At 38.3% G+C, this 26816-nt stretch overlaps 1 long non-coding RNA gene across 1 annotated transcript; it reads right to left on the minus strand.

The window, feature by feature from the left end:
• Positions 1 to 1220: 1220 nt before the first annotated feature.
• On the minus strand, positions 1221 to 26797 carry LOC137049420 (uncharacterized). The gene is made up of 3 exons (XR_010899581.1): positions 26701 to 26797; positions 11889 to 12170; positions 1221 to 2133 (listed from the first exon to the last, which is right to left on the minus strand). It is a non-coding gene; the product is annotated as an uncharacterized lncRNA (long non-coding RNA).
• Positions 26798 to 26816: the final 19 nt, after the last annotated feature.

Genomic DNA, 26816 nt, shown 5'->3' on the forward strand with positions numbered 1-26816 from the left:
CCTGGATGTGCATCCCACGAATCTCCATCAACTGCAAGAAGCTATCCTATCAATATGGGCCAACATTTCTAAAGAATGCTTTCAGCACCTTGTTGAATCAATGCCACATATAATTAAGGAAGTAAGGCGAAAAAGAAGGTGAAAGGGGGTCAAACACAGTATTAGTATGGTGTTCCCAATAATCCATTAGGTGAGTGTACATTTCATGTCTGAATGCATGGGTGTTGGAAGCAAAAAAAAATGTGGGTGGATACTTTCCCAGAAAAAAAATTACTGGAGTAGATGCCATTTGCAAGGTTTGAATCTGTCTTCTGCCGGACTCGCTCTACTCACTTTTTCCATCACATATCAGAAAGGCATATATATATACATATATTTATAAGAGGTTTTTTTGGAAAATATTAGAAAATGTTAAATAAAGCACTGAACGTTTAACAATAAGCGTTTATCAGTTAGGGGTAGGTAAACAGACGTGCTGAATTAGAGACGATAAAAGAGAGTGGGTCTAATATCATTGGTCTTAAAAAGTGGATAAGTCTTGTCCCACCCACATACAATGGTCCCGACGCCCATGTCTGAACGGGATTTGAGCGAGCATTGTTTTCCCGGTGAGCGGATCATGAATGGAGTGCTGGCATGAAGCAGATTATTGAGCTGAGCGTCGCCACAGAATGTAGCTTTTGGTTGCGCTACACCATTACTTGCTGGATAAAGTAGTTAACTACTGGAAAAGCTACACTGTTTTAAAGGGGTGATAAATTGAGAAATCAACTTTATCAAGCCTTTGATAAAAGTTAATTGTAATAAGAATATCCTGTAAATTTCAGAGCTGAAAACTTCCTTGTTAGTCAAAGAAAAGCTTTTATTGACACAAGGCCCAGCAAACGCTCAATCTCAGAATGTGTAAAGCTGTGATCTCAAGAGTGTGGTGAAATGACGAAGTAGTACTCCAGTTTGTGCATGGGATGTTATAGACAAAAAACACACATATGTGGAGCTAAACCGGATCTAACGTCCAAGCAATAAGCATGCTTTATAAGATTAATTTGGATTACAATATTATGAGTGCATGGATAAACTTTAATTAAGATCCAGCTCACATGGGTAAGACATTGGGCGCTTGTTTCTTCATTTCACCACGGTTCATTTGTAAAGAGACTGGATTTGCAGACAGGGTGAGAATTCATGAATGAATGAAGCAACACACTAATGTGAGTAATTTTTTTTTTTTTAATATTTGATAGAAATGCATTGTTACAGATCATTTTATATCTATTGATTATGTGTACGTGTCTAACTGAACATAACTTAGCACGCTGTCACAGGCTGGAGAATCCTTTATTTGAGGCGCTGTTGGTTCATCGTGTTTCGATTCGGGATCAAAAAGTTTTGAATGGCATTGTAATCGTTTAATTTATTAATACAAACTAAGCAGAATTATCTTTTGGCTAACCCAAAAACAAACTCCTGGACACATTCAGCTTAAGAAAAGAAAAAAAGAAAAAAAAAGTAACAAACAATTAGTTTTTCAATGTAACAATCAATGTGATGCACATCAAAACATCACAAAGCAACGATCTCCTTACTGGATTTGGTCTTTCAGACATTGGGTAAGGTTTTTTAAAAATAAGTCATTTCCCAGCGGGGTGAAATGAACTCCATCAACCAAAAAATGGCCATGATCTCCATACTTTATCTGACTATGATGTACAATACTTCCACCAATAGACAAAACAAAACTTGTCATCACATTGTTAATAAAGCACCTGGCTCTATCCAATTGGATGGGCTTCACAGACCTCCACCGGCATCGCCGGGCAATTGCAGAGTAGATGATCTTCATCTGAGGGAACTGACTATGGAGTTCTTGCAAGTCCCGCTTTATATACTCGACAATCTTCACACTCCTGATCAACCCGAGATCATTTCCACCACAGTGAATCAAAAGCACGTCTGGCACGGCTCTTCTTCTAAGGCAATAATGGAAGAAGGGGAGGAGGTCTTTCCAAAACAAGCCACCACAGCCAAACCACTGGACCTGGGCATTCAGGCCAAGGTTTCTCCCAATGGTCTCCTTTGCACGTTTTTCCCCATGGCGAATGTAGCTGTCCCCGATGAGGTATATTCTGGGTTCTGTTGATTGTAAAAGAAAAAGAACACAATCACCTTTCAAAGAAACCTCATTCTCTGGTGTGATTTTAAAAGTAACTTACAGAGAGGACAATAAGTATTTGAACCCCCTGCTATTTTGCAAGTTCTCCCACTTGGAACTCGTGGAGGGGTCTAAAATTGTCATCGTAGGTGCATGTGACAATCAAAAAAAAACAAAAAAAAAACAATATATGATTTTTTTTTAAAACAATTTATTTGTAATATACAGCTGCATATAAGTATTTGAACACCTGTCTATCAGCTAGAACTCTGACCCTCAAAGACCTGTTAGTCTGCCTTTAAAATGTCCACCTCCAATCTATTTATTATCCTAAATTAGATGAACCTGTTTGAGGTTGTTAGCTGCATAAAGACACCTGTCCACCCCATACAATCAGTAAGAATCCAACTACTAACATGGTCAAGACCAAAGTCCAAAGACACTAGAGACAAAATTGTGCACCTCCACAAGGCTGGAAAGGGCTAAAGGGAAATTGCCAAGCACTTTGATGAAAAAAGGTCCACTGTTGGAGATATCACTAGAAAATGGAAGAAATTAAACATGACTGTCAATCTCCCTCGGACATGCAAGATCTCACCTAGTGGGGTCTCAATGATCCTAAGAAAGGTGAAAAAGGCAGAACAACACAGGAGGAGCTGGTCAATGACCTGAAAAGAGCTGGGACCACAGTTTCCAAGGTTACTGTTGGTAATACAAGACATCATGGTTTGAAATCATGCATGGCACGGAAGATTCCCCTGCTTAAAGGGATAGTTCACTTTAAAATGAAAAATCTGTCATCATTTACTCCCCCTCAAGTTGTTTCTAACCTTTATGAATTTCTTTCTTCAGCTGAACACAAGGGAAGATATTTTGAAGAATGTCAGTAACCAAACAGTTAACTGGAGCCACTGACTTCCATAGTATTTTTTTTCCTACTATGGAAGTCAATGGCTCCAGTTAACTGTTTGGTTACTGACATTCTTCAAAATATCTTCCCTTGTGTTCAGCTGAAGAAAGAAATTCATACAGGTTTGAAACAACTTGAGGGTGAGTAAAGGATGACAGAATTTACATTTTAAAGTGAACTATCCCTTTAAGCCAGCACATGTCCAGGCCCGTCTTAAGTTTGCCAATGACCATTTGGATGATCCAGAGGAGTCATGGGAGAAAGTCATGTGGTTAGATGAGACCAAAATAGAACTTTTTGGTCATAATTTCACTAAATGTGTTTGGAAGGAAAAGAATGATGAGTACAATCTCATGAACACCATCCCTTATGTGAAACATCATGCTTTGAGGGTGTTTTTCCGCACATGGGACAGTGCGATTACACTGTATTAACCTGATAACCGTCACGAGGACGAGGACGCACTGAAGGTCTCTTTGTTTAAATTAGCTCAAAATTACTATCAGATGTAAGTAATTACCTTGACAAACTATACATCATTAAAAAGATCTAAGACTAAAGTTTAATTTTTTTACCTCTGTTTTATTCTCAAAGTCTTATAGTGACCGTAATGTGTTAATATGTTCCAGGAGTTATGAATATGATCTTGGGCGTCGCTACCTTTTGATTGTAATATGCGCGTCATTTGCTCCCATTCATAAAAAAATCCTCCTTGGTCGTCATGAAGACACTCGACAAAACAACTTCCCTCAGGGCTTTTACTTCAAAAGTGTGCAGATGTGGAGAAATATTGATAGATTCTCACACGTTTGAGTCAAATTTCTATACAGAGAAGTATTATTTATTCAATCTTTATCCAAAATCCGCGGATGTATGATTATGAGAGCAGTAGGCTGTGATATGCTGTGTTTTCAATTCATTCTGGCAGCCGGAGGGCGCTGGAAAGCTGTACTACTGAAAATTCACCCCATGGGGAACACATGAAGAACAGACACACCATGTGACATTCAGGAAGTATCTGACATATGGACATATCCACACAGCTCCCTGGGATCGTCAGATCGCTATTTTATGCAGATAAACATGTTTTAAGACAATAAACACACAATCGCGGCAATATATGGTTGGTCTGTGTTCTTTATGCCATGTTGGGTGGTTTCATAATAGATGATATTTATAATGCAATGCTATTCCACATAGCTTTTAGCATTGTATATTTTCTGTCAGATTTTTTGACCCGAAGCTATATGAGATCACATATTGTTATATAAAACACTCTACATATAAAATATAAAGTGATATGAAGCAAGTTTTGAATAAAACATGATTTTAATCGTATAAATTGTTGTTTTGCTGGTGTGCTAAGCTAACATGCTAGCTTGCCCTAGATGCACCTGCCACTGAGTAAATACTTTATTTTTATGAACATTTTCTAAATGTAAAACTACTGAAATGCTTATTTGGACGAAATGCATTCAATAGAGTCTCAGTGAGGGTAAAGTGAGAGGTTTGATTTAGAAATGAGGTTTGAATAGAACAGTTTGAATAGAGAATCGTTAGTAATTATAATGCAGACAAAAGAATAATAATTGGAGCCATAACCAGTCCGCAGAAGTGTGAATGCCGGGGAGACAAACTGAATGGGGCAGTTTGCACCTCTAAACAATAGAGGCAATACAGCGACTGAAAGCTGAGAAGATGTGGCAATAAACATCAGTTGATATTTCAGCGATATCTCAAAATAAAATCACATGAAACGATCTTGTAAAACGTTTAATAAAATGCAGAGTTTTAGACTGATCATCTTCAGATCTGAAATATAACATGGTCAGACTTGTGGCTTTAGCTGTAGTGCATTTCTAGATTTCTCCAAGGCCCACTTCAATTTTATTTTCATAAAGATATATCATACAAATAAATTTCTAATAACTTTACAAAACTTTGAAGCTTATTATAGCTTTTTTTTATTATAAAAAATATTATCATTTTGACTTTACAGTAAACTGCCAGGTGTCTGCTTTCAAATGAGACCATAATTATGCTTTTAGTGCAAAGGATTCACAAACTGTATTTGTTTTAGTCTGAGTATACATTTCTTAGGATTTTTTCAAAATTTAGAAATCAGCTTAACAGGTTAAGGAGAGGATGACCCGGTCCATGTATTGAGAGATTTTGGGGAACAACCTCCTTTCCTCAGTTAGAGCAATGAAGATGGGTCGAGGCTGGGTCTTTCAACATGACAATGACCCGAAGCACACAGCAAGGATAACCAAGGAGCGGCTCTGTAAAAAACATATTAAGGTTCTGGCGTGGCCTAGCCAGTCTCCAGACCTAAACCCAATAGAGAATCTTTGGATGGAGCTCAAACTCTGCATTTCTCAGCAACAGGCCAGTAACCTGACTGATCTAGAGAAGATCTGTGTGGAGGAGTGGGCCGAAATCCCTCCTGCAGTGTGCGCAAACCTGGTGAAAAACTACAGGAAACGTTTAACCTCTGTAAATACATATTTGCAGCTGTATCATACAAATAAATAGTTTAAAAGTTTTTTGTTTTGTTTAGATTATGTCTCTCACAGTGGATATGCACCTACGATTACATTTTCAGACCCCTCCATGACTTCTAAGTGGGAGAACTTGCAAAATAGCAGAGGTGGGACCAAGTCATGGTTATGCAAGTCACAAGTAAGTCTCAAGTCTTTGCCCTCGAGTCCCGAGTCAAGTCGAGTCAAAGATGAGGCAAGTCCTGAGTCGAGTAGTAAGTCAAAGCCAACAAGTCTCAAGTCCAGTCCAAAGTCCTACCATTTTAGTTTCGAGTCATTTCAAGTCCTCTTACCACAGAAATAAAATGTATACAAATCATGTATGTCTGTAAGATTTGTACTTATTTAAACCTCTTTTTATACAATGACATTAAGCAAATACAGTAAAAAACTGAAAATTTAAATTTTTTGCAAAAAAAAATGCTTGTATTTCAACAACATATTGCACTGTCCTGTATTGTATTGACCTCGTATTGCAAAACAGTTTAACTCTTAAATAGATGTGGGTCCGTTTAGCCTAAACTTAGGGCCATTATTTATGAGAATATTGTTTAGATTATTTTTGGTTTAATTTGGTTTACTTTAATTATTTTGCTATACTTTTCATTCCAACTTGCCATGGCCCCCCTAGCATCCTCTCGAGGCACCCTGGGGTCCCCGTCCCCAATTTGAAAACCACTGCTATAAAGCATATGACTTCAGTTTCTTGAGGGAAAGGGCTTTCTTATGACTTTTGAAGCAGTGAAAATATTCTTAATATTGCATACACTGAAACTGAAATGTATTATCGTATAACGTAGTGTATAATAGATGAATATGAACACAAACATTGATATGAGTAAAGAGTAGTTTCAAATACAACATGTGTGGCTATAAGGGATTTTCTGACATCTGTTTCATATTCTTCTGTTACAGGTATGAAGAATACCTAGAGGGGTGGGGAAAAGGGCTGGGGGGGGCAAAACAAGTCCAATATTATTATATTATTTATTATAATCAGTGTAATTTATGATCAAAAATGTATCAATAAATGAGCCAGCAACATATTAAATTGAAATCTCCAGGAGTTTAAAAAGCAAACAGATGTGATTTTACAAAATTCTTCAAATTGTAATAAAGGCTGTGAACAGAAGATGTTCGGAGATGGAAAAAAAGAAAAAGTGATGTGAAGGCTGATTATGGTAACCCATAGTCGTAGTTATTGCACATATTATGAGCAGTGTTGAACATGCTCACTGCAAACTAGGGGTGCAACGGATCGCACTTGATCCGTGATCCGAATGGATCAAGATTCACGGTTCGGAACACACGGGACCTGCGGATTTATTGCGGGGTTTTTTTGTTGTTGTAGCGGATTCATCTTAATTGTTTAGCAATCGCAGAGTAAAAGACCGTTTCATTTGCAGATATTGATTTTTAAGCAATTTTGTTCCTTTAAACTTGCCGAGTTTCAGTGAAACTACACACAGCAGTCGTTCACCTGAAGGCATAATCAGTCAACAATGGCTAGCGGAGGCGCAGAAGAACTTGAAAAGCCTCCCACATCATTCACATCGCATGTATGAGAGCATTTTGGCTTCCCCGTGAAATATAATGATGACGGAAGAAGGGTGGTGGACAAAATTGTAACAGCATGAGAAAGCCGTATGAAAGTGGCATTACATCGAGCCAGGGATGGAAATTAGCACCCGCCACCAGCCAAATGCGGGTGATTTTGAGTTGTGGCGGGTAAACTCGCTTCACCTACCGGCCACCGTGGCGGGTAAATAAAAATAGCATACCGTTTCCCCTCTTTATAAACTGTGTTCAGTGCATGCGAGTGCGGCCGTATGTCCAAATATGACCAGTCGTTTTCGCCGTCATTACCCGGATGTAGTGCCAGAAGACGCGAATAAGAACTCGCGCTCGCGCTGAGAGAAGGTCCGTCACTGTCATCCGGAAGCGCGCACCCGTCTCACAGCGCGCAAATATTGAGTTATCTTTCGAGTCTTGTGCTTAAACAGACAAACTCACACAAAAAGTATGCCAACATGTTCATCTTGATGAGTATTCTAGCAGACACAGTCTGAATATGCCTTAAGTGAACTTTATACAGTCGTGAAAGATGACGCATATCCCTCTATTAGGTCTTAAAGGGGAAGTCGCCTTTACTCTGTTTAATGTCAAACAAAAGGACATCACTCACTGCTCTTGATTGAATAGCTTTTGTAAGTTTATTAAGGATTAATCTTTCATTTAAACAGTTAAATATGCAGTTATTTTACATTTGATTACTTTATTCAATTTCTGTACATTTCTGCAGGCCAGTAGACCTGTACATAATTATTTAATGTACACGTGTGAGGTCAAGTTAAACATTTTAGTTTGAATTTAATTTTATACTGTGGGTTGTTGCAATGTGCTAAATAAATATTTGCATAATTTATAATTGTAACTTTACTAAAAATCAAGGCATTGCAATTGCATTAATTAATATTAAAGTTTCAAATAATAAATCACAGTCATAGCATTAGCCATAAATGCAATGGATAATTGGCTAAATTTCTTTTAGTGCTTCGGTTTCAGCCAATAATTTTTATTTTGGTGCATCCCTACTGATAATGTTCTGCTATCTATGTCGTCAACACGCTTCAGGAGATGCCAAAACTAATAGTTTCATTGTTGGTACTAAAAACCTAAAACTGGAAGCCATAAAAGACCACAAATCATCCAAATGCCACATCCAGGTAAAAAAAAAAAAAAAAAAAAAGAGCACACAGAGCCCTACTCATTTAATGAAATGTATATCAGTTCATGGTTTGTGTGTGTATTAGAGTGAAAGAAAAAAAATTCAGTATTTCATTGAGATTTGAGATTAAATAAACAGCTTAAGTAGTGTAGAGCTTGTAGTATTAATTTTCACGTGCAGTTACACATTGTCGGTTATAAACAAGAAAGTGGCTGGTTAAAACATTGAGTGGCTGGTAGATTTTGAAATCCACCAGCCACTGTGGCCGGTGGACAAAAAAGTTAATTTCCATCCCTGCATCGAGCATGGCTATCTGAAGCAACACCTGCTGATGACCGTTTCATATTTTTTTCTGTACTCTGTTATCAGATTACGGTTTTCACGGGTTTCGGTCCGTCAGTGCCATAGGCCGTAAAAAAATATGGACGACTCGACATCATGCGTTTCCGCTTGGCAGATTTGAAGCTTTTAGGCGGCCTGCACAGCGCGGACATCTTGGGACCGAGTCTGCGCAGTAGCGATTTCAGGACTGGAGTTGCGCAGTAAAGCGCAGGAAGTAGAGCAGGAAGTACAGCTGCGATATCAAAAGCCCGCCCACACTCTCACAGATGCAGAACAATTAATTATGTTGGTGTGAAATAAACAGTTATGGAAATGTAGAAATTAAAGCTAAAGCTCCAATCTGCTCCCAAAAATTCCGAAAAAAGCCCGTTAGTGCCTCAGTGACAACTTCACTCAGAAGCCGTCAGTTTCAGCTATCAATCAAGACGTCACCCCCCCGTTTTTATAGCATCAAATAACTAACTAAAACTAAACTTACTTTAAAAACGAACACTTGAAATGAAATCATCGTGATGATAACTGCCTTCAGTGACATACATTAACTTTGGGGAAAAAATATTTGAAGTGTAATTTTATTATTTAGTTTGCCTCGCGTCCATTAGAAAACACAGAGGAGCGGCTATACTTGGACCGGTCACCGAGGGGCGATCGAGGCGCGAAAGCTTCAGTATCTGAGAGGGAGACTGCAGGCTTGGTCAGTGCGAAGTGCGGCAATCGTTTCTGCACCGAGTCTGATTTGGTGTGCTGAACGCACTGAATTAAAGGGACAGGGCGCTGTCTGTAGCCTATTAAAACAAACATGTATTGATGCGAAAATCTAGTAATTTCCCCACATATGGGTATAATATAAAGTGTACTCTGTTTCAAAGTCAACACATGGCTTTTTGCCTTGGGTAAAGCAAGGAAAATGGCTTTTAGCTTTAGGTAAACAAGTGAAATAATGGAGAGCACTTTTCTGGAGGTGGAAAAAAAAATTATTTATGACCTGCAGGATTTTTTTTTTAAAGATTTCTAAAAAATGAAAGAAAAAACAAGTTGGCTGTTTTTGTCTATTGTAAGTTCTAATTTAAAATGTTTATTTTAACATAGTCTAGCCAGTCTAGCCTGTTTCTAAGGTACTAGGCTATATAAATATAAAGTAATGCATTGAATAAAACATTGTTTAAATGTAGGGGTGACCCCGAATAGTCGAAGATTCGATGCATCGATATGCGGAGCCTGATTCGACCCCCGATGTCACGGTCGAATCTTCGCGGGTGTTATGAAACGAGGATCATACCATTTTGGCAATATGGGGGTGCTCAATATTTTAGACGTGAGCTGAGCAGAGCATCGGTGTGCGACCCCTTTAAGGGCGCCGAGCTTCGCACCGCGCCTTTAAAATTAGAACACGTTCAATGAGTGTACACACACCGGTGGCAGCATTCAGCGCCTGTCCGCGGCCACTCTGGAAGTTGTTTAAAATCTTGCTGCGCCACAGAGCGCTTTCGTGCAGCTCATCTGTCAGTCAATTCAAAATTGAGCTTGCGTGTATATAATGTGCGCGTCAGGTGGCGGTGTGAGTGAGATCCTGAGGCAAGGGCTCAGCGCGGGGCTGAGCTTCGCATACGTCTTCACCCGCTTTAGGCACAATCGGCTTCAGAACCACTACTGCAAACCGTGAAAAAGATAAGCCCTGCATCTCAATGTGCAATCTGCCCTAAATATTATTGAAAATTACTTATTTCACATAGCTAGCCTACTATTTAGGATTAATTATATGCACTTTTTTTTTTTACAGTCTATGATTGGGAGTTGGGACACAGGCAAACACTAAGGGTAATACACACACGCTGCAATATAGCCACATATTTATAGTAAAATACATTTAAACCATACCTACTGTGTTATTATTAGAAGCCTATACTTTTTTTTGTTTCTTTTTTATAATAGCCTTTCATAATAAATACATTATAAAAATATTTGTAAAGTTAAATTAGGTGCCTCTCCTCCCCATTTCCTCTCCCTCTCTGCTGGTTGCATTGTTTATAAAAAATGAATCCGTCTACTTACATCTACAAACTATCATTACGATAACGTCACATCACATGCCTGCATGTTGAACGTGATTTTTCTTCAATGAGGGGAAGAAGGAGGCAGGCTGTACGAGGAAGAATTACTACAGCACTTGTATCATTGCACTAATGGCTATTAGCTGTGAGAAGACGGTATCAGACAATGTATTTGGACAAAACAGCGACCATAAATGTAAAGAAACGAAGTTGCTTGTCATATTTTCCTAACAAGCAACCACATTTTTTAAAATAAGGCCAATAAACCGCAACCCGAGATTTTTTAATGCGACTTGCCAAAAAAAGAAGACCAAAGTTTTGTGTTATACGTGGACTTGACTATGGATGCTGTCGAATCAAACCAACATGGGACTACAGTGATTGGATATTGTGCAGGCAGTGCGCGTGCTCTCTGCATGCATACAGGTGGTGCACATTTTTTTCCACAGATGCAGATACACTGAGAGCGGCGCTCTCACGTGACTCGAGTCCACACCTCTGCAAAATAGCAGGGTGTTCAAATACTTATTTTCCTCACTGTATTTATATTTCAGTTTTATTTTTCCAGATTTTACCAAGCTATCGGATAATGTATAGAAGGGGTTCTGAATTAAAGTTACATTTCCTTCCAAGCAAAGGCCCATACAAGTGTTTTGTTTGTTTTGGAGCAGTCAATATAGTTTCTATATTCAACTCATTATTAGTCATAAGTATTAGTTCTCTTTGCTGCAAATTAAGGCTCTGTGATTCTGCTGGGGAGAATAAATAAATACTTTTCTGTCCATTGATTTTTATGCACACCATTTACATTGTATAGATTTTTAATTTGGGGTTGACTATCCCTTCAATAATAATGATAATAATAACAATGAAAACATTAAACATGTCTAAACAGTTCTGCTTTCTCTATGCTTTGGGCAAAATAAATATTTTTGTTAAGATACTGTAGCATTAGTAGAGGTTTAATGTTACACATAATTGTTTTGTTTTTACTTTCCTATTATTTTGGAGTAATTTAATACGTGATGTTGTAATATTGAATTAGCATTTAACAGTTTTAGCATTTGTCAGGTCATGTGATTCTTCAAAAATATCACTCATTTCTTTAGAGCTGGACATTTTAATAGGAAACAAATGAGAGTTCAGCTTTGAGAATGAAACCAACCTGTCCGTTCCTCAGTTTCTTCATGTGTTACTCTGAATGTTTCTCCAATCGCCACGTCTTCATGTGTAACTCTGGATGTTTCTTCAGTAGTCTCATTTTCACTCTCCTCTTTCTTTCTTTGTTCCTCAGTTTCTTCTTTTTTGACTCTGAATTTTTCTTCAATCTTCACGGCATGTTTCACTCTGAATGTTTCTTCAATCTTAAATTCTTCACTCTCCTCTTTTATAAACATCATCTTTAAAATAGTGCGTCACGTGGACCTTTGTGGCTGGACACGTTAACCTGTCTAAAATGAGAAAGAGTACATCTATAAATATATATTTATATACATTTATAAATATAAAAGTTCATATTTAGCATTTCATTTGCATTTATGATTTGCACATTACATTTAAAAATGTAAAAGTTTTAGTACACATGACATGTTTGTCTTTCTCGTTGCATGTCATGGAGGGGTCTCCACATTACACTGACTGTTTCTCAATGTGTTCTTGTGAATAGTCATCAGTCACTGCCCAAGTACCAGAGTCCTGCACAGGTCCATTTTTGGAGACCCGCCCGTACCTGCAAGGTTTAGCACCAGATCTGGCCCATGACCCGTGAAAATATCTAAATTAAATCCGCACCCGCTCAGACCCATTAATATTTGGCTCGTTACCCGACCCATGCCCGCGATAAATCACACACGCTAAAATCATTCCAATTAAAATGCTTTATTTTTTTTATCTTGCACCTCTCTCAACATCACAACATCATGAACGCGCTAAAGAAACAGGCAAAATGGCCTTTAAAGAAAAGTTGTCAACAGTTTTATATAGGCTACTCCACTCACCAACTTTACTTTTACTTCACCCATTGCTACTCCTGCAACCCTCGCTCCATCTCGGCTACGAGAGGCACAAAAGTTGCACTGTCGCAATGGTGGTGACGTGATGGGTCAAATGGCATGTTGTTGTGTGTATACTGGTAATTTGGACATAGAAATTGTAATAGGCCTACAGAATGTTCTAGGGAGGAAGGAGGCGGCGAGAACCAGCGGACATTTAAAAGACTTTAACCAAACAAAACGAAAGTAACGTGGGCAGCCTCTTACAGACAACTGCCACACACTGTTTCTCATAAAACATAAGCACAACTAGGGGTGGGCGATATGGCCCCCAAAAATTATCACAATATGATTTTCCATATCAGTCGTTATCGATAAATATCACGATAAATGTAAAATCTTTATTTCTTTAAAGTATAAACAAACAGTTAACTGTGGTTTTAAACTATCCTTTATTGTCAAAACATGACAAACACTTCCTAAACAGGTGAACAATTTATTAAAACTAAGGTAGATTTATTTATTAAAATCTTAATTGTGGTCAGCATTTTTTTACTCTACACTGTATATCAATAATATCATTACTTATTGTGTAAGTAGTAAAACACTAAAAACGCAAACGGGCAAGAAAAATGGTCCACTGTGCATCGCAACTCACTCACCTCACTGTGGGCTGGTCGCGAGAGAAGGGGGAGAGCAAAGTTCCGTATTTGTTGATCTCCATTAAGGGCTGTCTAATCTATTTTATTCATTTTAAACATCGGATGACATTATTTCTCTTTTGATAGAGGCGATGCGGAGTCATTAAAACATCACCAAAGGCAAACAATTATGATAGCGATCATGTACAAGTCCGAAGTTTTAATGAATATAGTTTGGTAGCGTTAGCTTGTTGTAAGTCACCCACCGCAACTAACAAGGTAATAAGCCTATGTGTGAATGTAGTTAAATGTAGATTTACAGCTGTGTTGGGCTCAAAGTTATATGGAAGAACTTAGAAGAAGCAGGATAATTTAATAATTAAATTCTGTGTGGTGAACATGAACCTATGATAAGCATGCAGTCCACGTACATCGCTGTTTTATGTCGGATGGGATCGCCAAAATATATCCAAACCACTGAAGTTGAGCGAACTAACTTGTGAATAGGGCTGGGCGATAAAACGATAACGATCGTAAACGATATAATTTAACGATAAAACGATAACAAGAGTTCGATAAATTCTCGATATAATGCTTACACGCTATGCGTAATGCTGCGCATGCGTATTGCAGACCGGGCTGCTGGGTGCGGCATGCAGGGTTCTTGCAGGTTTTAGTAAGTTAAATTTAAGACCTTTTTAAGACCTTTTAAGACCATTATGAGTGAAATTTAAGACCAACACGACGCATTACTAAAAGCATTATAAATGATCTCAGAAACTCTCAAACATTCTATTTTTATTGATTCAGTTATAGAAACATTAAATAAACTCAGAAACTGATATCAAAATACTGAGTCCGATATTTTCGCATGCGGTTTTTCGTATTCTGAAAAATTCGTTACGCACAGAGATCTTGCACACTGAGTCCGATGCGTATTAATGAATGCGTTACGGGGATAAAAACGCAAAACAATACAAAGTGACGTCTAGTGAGGATAATTTGTTTGTCCTGAGGAGATGTGGAGAGACTCCTGTGATCGCGTAGAGTTTCCCCTCCTTATCAAGCGGGATCAAGACCGACGATTAAAAGTGTCAGTTTGATGCTTTGCTAGCGATACTGGAGACACATATTAAAAAGAAGACCACAAATTTCCGTGAATCAATTGATCCCGAACACCTGGCAGTATGTCTATGGATCCGATCACTCACACACACACACACACACACACACACACACACACACACACACACACACACACACACACACACACACACACGTCTGGTGCGCTATCTTTGTGGGGACTTGCCATAGACGTAATGGTTTTTATACCATACAAACCATATATTCTATCCCCCTACACTGCCCCTGCCCTTAAACCTACCCATCACAGGAAACTTTCTACATTTTTACATTTTCAATAGAACTCATTATGTATGATTTATAAGCTTTTGTACCCATGGGGACCTCAATTTAGGTCCCCACGGTGACACGAGTCCCCATGAGTCTGTGTGCATTCAGTTTGAAGTCCTCACCAGGCTAGAAAAACATGTACACACACACACACACACACACACACACACACACACACACACACACACACACACACACACACACACACACACACACACACACACACAGAGCTTTACAGAGACTTGATGTGCTATAATTATAGCTGTGATATAATAATATTATTTGTGGTATTTTTGCTAGAATAATAATTTACGCACTTCCAAAAATAAATTCGACCTCACGTTATGTCAATCACGCTTGCACACTGCCTCCGAGACTTTCGTCCGTCAAAAAAAAAAAGTGGAACAGGTTCGATTTTCTGCGTTTTCGCATCCGTAAAAACGCATTTTGAGACGTTTTGACAACTCAGAGCCACCATACATATTATTCTAGCAAAAATGCTACAAATATTATTATATCACAGCTATAATTATAGCACATCAAGTCTCCCCTTACAAAAGGAAAATATATTTACCAATATATTTTCTTGAAATATATTTTAATATATGGAATAATATATTAATGGCATTATAAAATATATTATATATTCATGCAATATATTGGAAAATATACAAATGATTGCCGCTTTCAATATATTGCAATATATTGGAAAATATAAATATTAAATCCCATATATGTGAATATATTGCATGATTTTTTTCAAATATATTGCAATATATTTTTGTTTCGTAAGGGTCTGTAAAGCTCTGTCTGTCTGTCTGTGTGTGTGTGTGTGTGTGTGATCGGATCCATAGACATACTGCCAGGTGTTCGGGATCAATTGATTCACAGAAATTAGTGGTCTTCTTTTATATATGTCTCCAGTATCGCTAGCAAAGCATCAAACTGAGCCACTGGAACTGCAACTTTGAATCGGTCGATCTGGATAATCCCGCTTGATAGAGAAACTCTCCTCTCTACGCGATCTCAGGAGTAACGTTAGATGAACCCATTATCTCCTCAGGACAAACAAATCATCCTCACTAGACGTCACTTTGTCTTGTTTTGCGTTTTTTTCCGTAACACATTCATTAATAAGCATCGGACTCAGTGTGCAAGGTCTCTGTGCATGACGAGTTTTTCGGATCACGAATATGAAAAAACGCATGCGAAAATATCGGACTCAGTGTGCAAAGACCCATGTTCTTTGAAAACTCGCGTAGACACAAGTGCAGACCAGACAAAACAACCAACCTATGATAGGGGCGGATCTACGGTTGGGCCTGAGATTGACAGCAGCCCACCCAGTCAGATCAAATACATCAGAATACATTACGCTTAACCCTATTAGAATGCGAGTGTTGGCGCCAGCATATTAAAGCGCTATTTGACCGTAAATCCTCAACATTTGGCGCGTTTAAAAAAAATCCTTAAAGACAAATAGCGCTTTTTGCCAAAATATGGTTTATTACGGTAATTTCTTGCTTTCCGTTTGCCAATCGCAGCTTTCTGAAAAGCTGAAGGAAAAGTGTAAGGAGTAAAAATGCATGAAGCAGTCGGGTAAAGAAAACTAAAAGGTTTTGTTTCTGAACGGAAGTAAAAGTTTTAAGACTTTGGTAAATAAAATTTAAGACCTAGGATGAAAATCTGGGCGTTTTTAAGACTTTTTAAGGCCTTAAATGTAACTTTCTGAATTTAAGACTTTTTAAGACCCCGCGGGAACCCTGGCATGCGCTGCTGTTCACAGTCAGTGGCTGACAGGCTTGGAGGATCAGAGTGAAATGGAGCGAGAAAAATGAGCAATAGTGAAGAAAACTCATTGCTCACGACCAGCTTGGAGGACACAGATATCGTTGACAAGTTAATTCGCTCAACTTCAGTGGTTTGGAGATATTTTGGCGATCCCATCCGACATAAAACAGAGCGACGTGCGTGGACTGCTTATCATAGGTTCACATTCACCACACGGAATAGTTATTAAATTATTGTGTTTCTTCGAAGTTCTTCCATATAACATTGAGCCCAACACAGCGGTAAATCTACATAAACTACATTCACACATAGGCTTATTACCGTGATAGCTGTAGTGTGACTTACAACAAGCTAACGCTACCAAACTATATTCATTAAAACTTCGGACTTGTACATGATCGCTATCATAATTGTTTGTCTTTGTTGATGTATTAATGACTCAGCATCGCCTGTATCAAAAGAAAAATATTTTCATCCGATGTTTAAAATAAATAAAATAGACTAGACAGCCCTTACTGGAGATCCACAAATACTGAACTTTGCTCTCTCCCGACCAGCCCACTGTCGGTGAGGTGTGTGTGTCGGTGAGATGCACAGTGGACCAAACCAATGTGAGGCAAGAGAAGGGGCACTCAAAATGTTTCTTAACTCAAAACCTTTTTTTCCTTCCCCAATTGCGTTTTTAGTGTTTTACTTACACAATTAAGTAATGCAATATTGAGCGTTTTTGTAACGCGACTCACAGCAACATGTGTGTTACTGAACGATTCAGCGTTTGAATGAACGACTCAATGACTCACTCATAAAGATGGCCACCTGCTGCCACCTACTGGTGGCTTAATTTCATGTTTAAACATACTTTCCAAAATGTCTTATTTTTCTATTCAAAACTACAAAATCTCAAAACATTAACAACACACATGCACACACACAGTTTTTTCCAGACAAGCTCATTTTTTGCTTGGACACGGGAATGAACAATTTACTTGTTTGAAGGACAAGCACAAGCCCTGTATAATGATATTATTGATATACAGTGTTGAGTAAAAAAATGCTGACCACAGTTAAGATTTTAATAAATAAATCTACCTCAGTGTAAATAAATTGTTCACCTGTGTGGGAAGTGTTTGTCATGTTTTGACAATAAAGGACAGTTTAAAACCACAGTTAACTGTCTGTTTTGCAGTGTTGTCATGATACCAAAATTATGACTTCGATACGATACCGGACTAAAATACCTCGATAACGATAATAAATCGATACCACAGTAAAAAAAAAATGCAAATAATTACATATAAAACAACATTGGATAATGTTAAAAAAAAATCAATAGCCTACAGATGAAACTATTAAAGTTACACACGTTGATCAGTCAAGAGCAGTTGATCGTTTGTCTTTTTGTAGTTTGAATAACAAATGACTGCTGTCCCTTTAAGACTAACGGACGCATGGATCCTAAACACTGTTCCTGTTACAAGTTCTTCCTGAATTGTTTGCAACTGTGTTTACGTTAATACTCTTCCAGATGTGCACTGATAATTTTTTTGAGAGTATTTGACCAAAAATAAGCTGGAAAAAGAAGCAAATGTTTGCACTTGTATCATGTCGATACTGTAAAAACTGAGAATCGTATTGTTTCAGAAATTCCAGTAGATACATATCGAAATATCGATATTTTTGACAACACTACTGTTTTTACGTGCAGAGCAGGAGCTGCTGCGCTGCCAGTCGAGAGAGATGGAGCTGGGGAAAGATTGCTGATAAAGTGTTATTGTACCGAGTTTTTGAGAGCGTGAGTTTATTTTGTCTGTATCTGAGAGCTCTGAATAAACACGAGTGAACTATGCAACGTTATTTCTCTCACAATATTCTTTCACCACAGCTAACAACCAACACAACATCGACATGAATTCAGTAAGAGCTTCTGTTGAGCATAATTACTAGAGCAGCGTCATTCAAACGGGTGACTGACCGATCCGAACATTATAAAGAGTGTTCTTTGATCGCGCTCTGTAGTTTAAAGGGTTACTTCAGCGATTAGCACATGGCTTTGTATCAGTAGAAACCCTGGAGTATATTCAAATGATTGTGCCCCCCCCCCCATATTCCCGAGACAAGAGATTTATGCTTTTTTATTTTTTAGTAAAAATCCTCCTATGATGCAAATTGACGATATTTGCATCATAGGAGGAATGATTAGCCAAAGGCTAAAGACTACAGCCAGCAGAGGGAGCCATTTCCGCATGTTTTGAACCCGCACATGGGGGATGGGAGATCACACTCAGAGCTCAGCTTGCAGCTACAGGCACTCATTTAAACGGAGCTATGGCATTTCGTTTTGTAACAAGTATACATACAGTGAAGATAATCAATGTACTGAACATTTGCGTTGCCACATTTGTATGGCTATATGTTTAAGATATAGTTTTAATGGGAAAACAGGCAGATTGTTTTATTATAGAGGTGTTTTATTATAGTACAAGTGTTTTTTGTCTAAATGATTAGCATTTATATAATCATAGTTTTACTACAAATACCATCATTAACTGTGCAGGGTTCTTGCAGGTTTCAGTAAGTTAAATTTAAGACCTTTTTAAGACCTTTTAAGACCATTATGAGTGAAATTTAAGACCAACACGACGCATTACTAAAAGCATTATAAATGATCTCAGAAACTGATATCAAAATACTGAGTCCGATATTTTCGCATGCGGTTTTTCGTATTCTGAAAAATTCGTTACGCACAGAGATCTTGCACACTGAGTCCGATGCGTATTAATGAATGCGTTACGGGGATAAAAACGCAAAACAATACAAAGTGACGTCTAGTGAGGATAATTTGTTTGTCCTGAGGAGATGTGGAGAGACTCCTGTGATCGCGTAGAGTTTCCCCTCCTTATCAAGCGGGATCAAGACCGACCGATTAAAAGTGTCAGTTTGATGCTTTGCTAGCGATACTGGAGACACATATTAAAAAGAAGACCACAAATTTCCGTGAATCAATTGATCCCGAACACCTGGCAGTATGTCTATGGATCCGATCACTCACACACACACACACACACACACACACACACACACACACACACACACACACACACACACACACACACACACACACACACACACACACACACAGAGCTTTACAGAGACTTGATGTGCTATAATTATAGCTGTGATATAATAATATTATTTGTGGTATTTTTGCTAGAATAATAATTTACGCACTTCCAAAAATAAATTCGACCCCCCCCCCCAAAAAAATTTGGAACAGGTTCGATTTTCTGCGTTTTCGCATCCGTAAAAACACATTTTGAGACGTTTTGACAACTCAGAGCCACCATACATATTATTCTAGCAAAAATGCTACAAATATTATTATATCACAGCTATAATTATAGCACATCAAGTCTCCCATTACGAAAGGAAAATATATTTACCAATATATTTTCTTGAAATATATTTTAATATATGGAATAATATATTGATGGCATTATAAAATATATTATATATTCATGCAATATATTGGAAAATATACAAATGATTGCCGCTTTCAATATATTGCAATATATTGGAAAATATAAATATTAAATCCCATATATGTGAATATATTGCATGATATTTTCAAATATATTGCAATATATTTTTGTTTCGTAAGGGTCTGTAAAGCTCTGTCTGTCCGTGTATGTGTGTGTGTGTGTGTGTGTGATCGGATCCATAGACATACTGGCAGGTGTTCGGGATCAATTGATTCACAGAAATTAGTGGTCTTCTTTTAAATATGTCTCCAGTATCGCTAGCAAAGCATCAAACTGAGCCACTGAAACTGAAACTTTGAATCGGTCGATCTGGATAATCCCGCTTGATAGAGAAACTCTCCTCTCTACTCGATCACAGGAGTAACGTTAGATGAACCCATTATCTCCTCAGGACAAACAAACCATCCTCACTTTGTCTTGTTTTGCGTTTTTTTCCGTAACACATTCATTAATAAGCATCGGACTCAGTGTGCAAGGTCTCTGTGCGTGACGAGTTTTTCGGATCACGAATATGAAAAAACGCATGCGAAAATATCGGACTCAGTGTGCAAAGACCCATGTTCTTTGAAAACTCGCGTAGACACAAGTGCATACCAGACAAAACAACCAACCTATGATAGGGGCGGATCTACGGTTGGGCCTGAGATTGACAGCAGCCCACCCAGTCAGATCAAATACATCAGAATACATTACGCTTAACCCTATTAGAATGCGAGTGTTGGCGCCAGCATATTAAAGCGCTATTTGACCGTAAATCCTCAACATTTGGCGCGTTTAAAAAAAATCCTTAAAGACAAATAGCGCTTTTTGCCAAAATATGGTTTATTACGGTAATTTCTTGCTTTCCGTTTGCCAATCGCAGCTTTCTGAAAAGCTGAAGGAAAAGTGTAAGGAGTAAAAATGCATGAAGCAGTCGGGTAAAGAAAACTAAAAGGTTTTGTTTCTGAACGGAAGTAAAAGTTAAGACTTTGGTAAATTAAATTTAAGACCTAGGATGAAAATCTGGGCGTTTTTAAGACTTTTTAAGGCCTTAAATGTAACTTTCTGAATTTAAGACTTTTTAAGACCCCGCGGGAACCCTGCTATGGTTAGAGTAGCAAAGCCATGGTTAATTTCTGCACTGTAAAAAAGTATTTAAAAAATAAGTTACCTGGTTGCCTTAAAATTTTGAGTTCATCGAAATAAAAATTTACTAAAGTTACTACAACGAACATTAAGAATCGACAACCGTTATTCAAATATTATTAAATGATTTTGTAAGCATATTTGGTAATTGTGTGTTTTATTTGTGATGATGCTGCCAAATTGTGCTAGTTTCATGATTTATCACATTGTTAATGTGGTTCAGATATAATCATATTTTGAGTTTCTATTTATTAAACCAATTTCCTTCATTGTATCAACTCAATTTTTTAATTTCAATAAACTCAAATTTAAGGCAACCAGGTTACTTACTTTTTTAAGTTAAACCAACTTTTTTTTTTTTTTTTACAGTGTGGTTAAGATGGTTTAACCACAATAACCATGTTTTTGTTTTGTTTAATTTGTAGTAAAACCACAGTTCATTTTCGTAAGGGTGTGTCGAACTGGCCAAATCTGAGGTCTAAATCTTGGGTATGGGGAGGCTTGTCCATGGACATCGCTGTACCAAGCTTGAGACAGACTTGATAATAGCGTCTAATTTAAACCATTGCCACCTGCTGCTGCTTCTGCTTTGAGGGAAAAGCTGCACATAACTGCTTGTCTAGGATCTGTTCCTCTGTAAGAATTCATTAGCCTGGATGCCAGCCAAACTCAGCCCCACCCACAACATTTGAGCTTGGGCGGTTCGGTCTGGACTCGACCCATAGAGTGATTATGCACGAAAAGAAACTGTTCGGATCAATGAAATCATCAGGGTGGGCTTTAGACGATGATGGACAGATGATCAACAGTAACGTAATTATGCATGTCATCAAAGGCGCCGTTTTTATCTAAACGCACGGCTCCAGACTGTAGCCGAATATATATACTAGTGTATGTGAATATTAAACTGGAAAATACTATTAAAAATTATTACTGAACTCCTGCATGTTCTGCGTCTTTGAATGACGGGCCGCGCGCGCACACAGTCACACACAAGCGCGTGACACTCACTCGCTGTCTTTAAGCCTCGTTCACACCGCCAGCGATTTTGTCGCTGCATGTCGCCAGCGCCAGAGATTCATGTCGCTAGTGGGCGTTCCCACTACGGGTTCCCTTTAACGTCATTAGCAGGGAACACCCTCCTACATTATTGACATCATTTTGCCGCTTAAAACAAACATTTTGGAGGGAAATTACTTATTATAAGTAAAATCGGTGCATTGAAACTGTCATTCTTATCAACAATGAACGAGGAACAACGCCTGCTTTTTGCCATTGCGGCTACATATCTGCGGCGAAAGCGCAAACGCCGGTCTGTCTGGGTTCACGTAACCATTCGGGCTCGGAGTCAGAACGTACACAGAGACATATCATAAAGTACGGGGAAATTGCTCACAGCTAAAATTAACTTCTCCTCCATTTTGACACGATGCCGCAGGAGCAGAACAGACTGATCACATGCACTCCACTGACTTCACTCCTATTGGTTGTCGCTCGCGATAATCGCTTCTCATTTGCATAAAGTTGAAATTTCTGAACTTTTGTCGCGCGTCTCGTGTCAAGCTTGACACGCCCACATTCTGTCGCCAACGGTCACTGTCGCTCGTGTCGCCGGAAGTCGCCAGCGCTCCATTGAAATGAATGGGATCGTGTCGCTTTGTCGCTGCGTGTCGCTGGCGGTGTGAACGAGGCTTTTATAGCCTAAAAGCACTCGCGCTTGTGTGTGTGCCCATAGACAATAAAAGATCAGCGCCCATCATTCAGAGACGCACAACATGCAGGAGTTCAGTAATATTTAAATAGTATTTTAGTCTGCCATGTCTCTATGAGGACACGAACGCATGAACCTTCACTTGATGAGATTTAACCGTTTCATTTGAGAAAGCTGTCATATCATGAACACAGACACTCAAAGTTCTTCACGGCAACCCGTCAAAATAAAAGTTTGGTTTAACTTAAAGAAATTAGAAATATATTAGGCTACTGTTTTACAGTAGATTTAGCTACGTCTCTATGTAATAATAGTATGTCTAATAATAATAATAATAATGCCTAGATTGTTGCTTTTACTTGATCTTTTTATAAACAATGTTTACTTTTAAATAGCATACATTTATGTCTCCACGTCCTCCGACTGTCTCATAGACAGTAAAAGATTGCCTGCGAGCGTCTCCTCAGGTCTATACGGTAATTTCTCAACTGTGCGACAGAGTCGCGTTGGTTATGACGCAATCGTTAGCCTATTTTTACAAAAACAGCTTCTGTGGGACAATAGTGTAAGATACAAGGTAACAGAGCCTTTTATGCATTGTCGTGTTTCTTTAGAAATAAACAATGGACAAATGGAGTCTTTAAACGCCTCAGATGTAAAGTTATTCACTGTCAAAGTGACTCAAAAATGAATGGGAGTCAATGGGATGCTAACAGCAGGTGATGGCTTGGTTAGCAATGGCAGCCCCTATGGGTGGAACGCTTTCCGAGTGCTAGATTACCCCCTTGGGTAAACATCGTCTCTTTGTAATGGAGTCAGACAGCAAAGAGGTTGCAGTTGGGATAAATGTCAACTCTTACGATGGGCTATTGACCATGGTATTACTGTGCTCAATTGGCCTGCCAACTCTCCTGACCTGAACCCCATAGAGAATCTGTGGGATATTGTGAAGAGAAAGTTGAGAGACGCAAGACCCAACACTCTGGATGAGCTTAAGGCCGCTATCGAAGCATCCTGGGCCTCCATAACACCTCAGCAGTGCCACAGGCTGATTGCCTCCATGCCACGCCGCATTGAAGCAGTCATTTCTACAAAAGGATTCCCGACCAAGTATTGAGTGCATAACCGAACATAATTATTTGAAGGTTGACTCTTTTTGTATTAAAACACTTTTCTTTCATTGGTCGGATGAAATATGCTAATTTTTTTTAACTGTATGCCAAAATCATCAGTATTAAAACAATAAAATGCCTGAAATATTTCAGTTGGTGTGCAATGAATCTATTACAAAATGTTAATTTTTTGAGAAGGACCTGTATTTTCAATGTGTTTTCGCTTCGGTGAGAATTGTAGCCAACCACAGACATGTTTATTTCTACAATGCAGTCAGCCAACCACAGGTGTTGAATTTGTCCAGGTGCTGAGTTCAGTTAACACGCACGTCAATCCTCTGTGCAGACATTGTGAAAATAAGAAATTCATTGTACCAGCTTCATTGATTAATATAGGGGAACTTTGTGAAATTGCGTTTAGTGACAGCTTTTAGTGATTATAAAGGGAACGCTCTTTACGCGCTGACTAGGCAATATAATTACTATTTATTTTTTATTAATAGGTCTATAACATCTTCAAAATTTGAATAAAACGTTTGTTTTCCATTCTTGACAAGCGGCCACGTACCAGTGGCGGAGCTAGGGCCTAAGCACCCCGCTCACAACTGCTGTGTGTGTGTGTGGGTGTAATATGTATAATATATGAATATATTTTTATTTTTTTCAGGAATTTTTGTTTATTTAAAAACGCAGAATCGTCTCTTTAATACCGCAAAAAACGTGATACTTGTTAGACGTGTGCACTCCAACATCGCCTCAGCGACAGGCACAAGTCAAACGAGTGTGGAAAAGGTGCTGAATGAGCGTCAGCAGGACAACAGTGAATACTATAGACTTCTCAACTGGTGTGGTGCAAGACTGTTTTTAGTGAGTCACATACATTGTGTGGTCAAAGAAACAATAATAAGCATAATTCTCTGTTTTTTTCGATGCCATCTTTGTTTTGAAAGACGTGTGTGAAAACTGGTGACACTTCTGTTATATTCCGAGAGAAGCGTGTTGTCCTTATTCAGTATCTGTGGTCAGATGAGATGTTATCAGTCTATATGTCAGTAAAACTTAGAAAAACTCAATTTCCTGTCCTCATTGTCCGCTGTTACAGGCCTACTGTGCTCACAGCGCGCACACTCTTGAATATCACATATCGAAAATGTGGCGCGCTCAGCCGCGCTGTACATCACGTCAAATAAAGTGCAAAAGAAACTACAACGAACATGCAAAGTCGTATTTCTGTAATCTATTAAAGCATGAAATAATAAAACTAAATGTGTTTACAGTTGCATCAAAACTGTGCAAAAATATTATGTCATGTAATATAGCAATACATATAAGGCACAAGCTGATATGTAGGCTATGATATGATTTTTTTTAATGCAAATAAATGTAAGCACTGTGCATAAATACTGAAAGATAGACGCTAATTTTGCTTTAACTTGTACTAAGTATAAAAACAACAATGGATAATATATAAATGCATAATTTATAAAATGTTGACTTCTGGCCTTATTATTTAATTTAAATAAATTCATATTCTTGCATATAGGGATTCAATAGAGAACACATTTTCCTTCACTGAGTTTAATTTTTGACAGAACTCTTGCAATTATTTATTTTGACCACGAATAGAAAGTTAAACTTTTAGTCTTTACTTTTTTGGTTGCGAGGTTTAGTCCTTATAGACTAACTCAGAACTGTTGAAGAGTTAATTTATTATATAAAATTCAATGAACATTGAATCATTTAGGCTATGTAGTTATCTGCATGTCTCATCTTTGAAAGATGCAACAATGGAGAACAAGCTAAGCTATTGGGTTGTTTGAGAAACAGAACCGAGCTGACTGAACAAGTTAAACTTTAGCTATAATATTAGCCCCTTGTCTGGAGGTGGGGGAATAACACAAATAAATTGTCAAATTCACTCAGTATTCCATGATCTAATTCACTATACTATCTCAATTACAATTAAGTATTAATTAATTAATGGTATTAATTTGTGTTGTATTTTTATGTACAACATAACACATTTTTATGTTGAAATAAAGATTTCTGTGCCACCCCAGAAAGCTGGCCCCTGCCCGGCCAGGCGGCCACCCCTATAAAATAATCCTGGCTCCGCCACTGCTACATAGGCTCATAAAAATGTCAGGAAAACACGATTCCTGGCTGCATGTCATTATCCATCGATCACTGAACCTTTTTAAGTTGTAAGGAACACTATATCGAGCCCAAACTTTAGTTTAAACTGATAATTGCTTGCTCAACTCGCGTTTTCCTCTAGTAACTCCAGTCACTCAGCAGCTCTTCTGCCAGCTGAGGGGGCGTGTTCCGGCGGGAAAGGGACGTTGATGCAAACTCCTATGGAGAAAACGACCACTGTTCTGACCATCACGTGCGCTGAATCGAGCGCTTCACTTCTCTTATCACTAATATAACGTTACTCGCCAGTGACCGAATTCATGTTTATTAAGAACTGATTCATGATATTGGGAGCGAAGTGAGACGCAACATTTATGTTACTCGGGTGTGGATGCGCTTTAATCATAAGAAATAACGAGCATCAAAAGTAAATAAAAGAGGGACCGTATTTGCATTGATTTAAACGGTTTAAAACACTACCTTTTTTATTTTATTGCAGAACAAGTCAAAACACTAACCTTTCCTCAGCTCCGCCGAATCACAACATATGCAGGAGTATGACGCCGCCTGACGTCTTCTTGGCGGTTGTCAGTTTAATGGTACATTACCCCCCGCCCCCCTCCAAAAGTAGCCT

This window comes from Pseudorasbora parva, chromosome 20 (assembly GCF_024679245.1).
Source record: "Pseudorasbora parva isolate DD20220531a chromosome 20, ASM2467924v1, whole genome shotgun sequence".
NCBI lineage: Eukaryota > Metazoa > Chordata > Actinopteri > Cypriniformes > Gobionidae > Pseudorasbora > Pseudorasbora parva.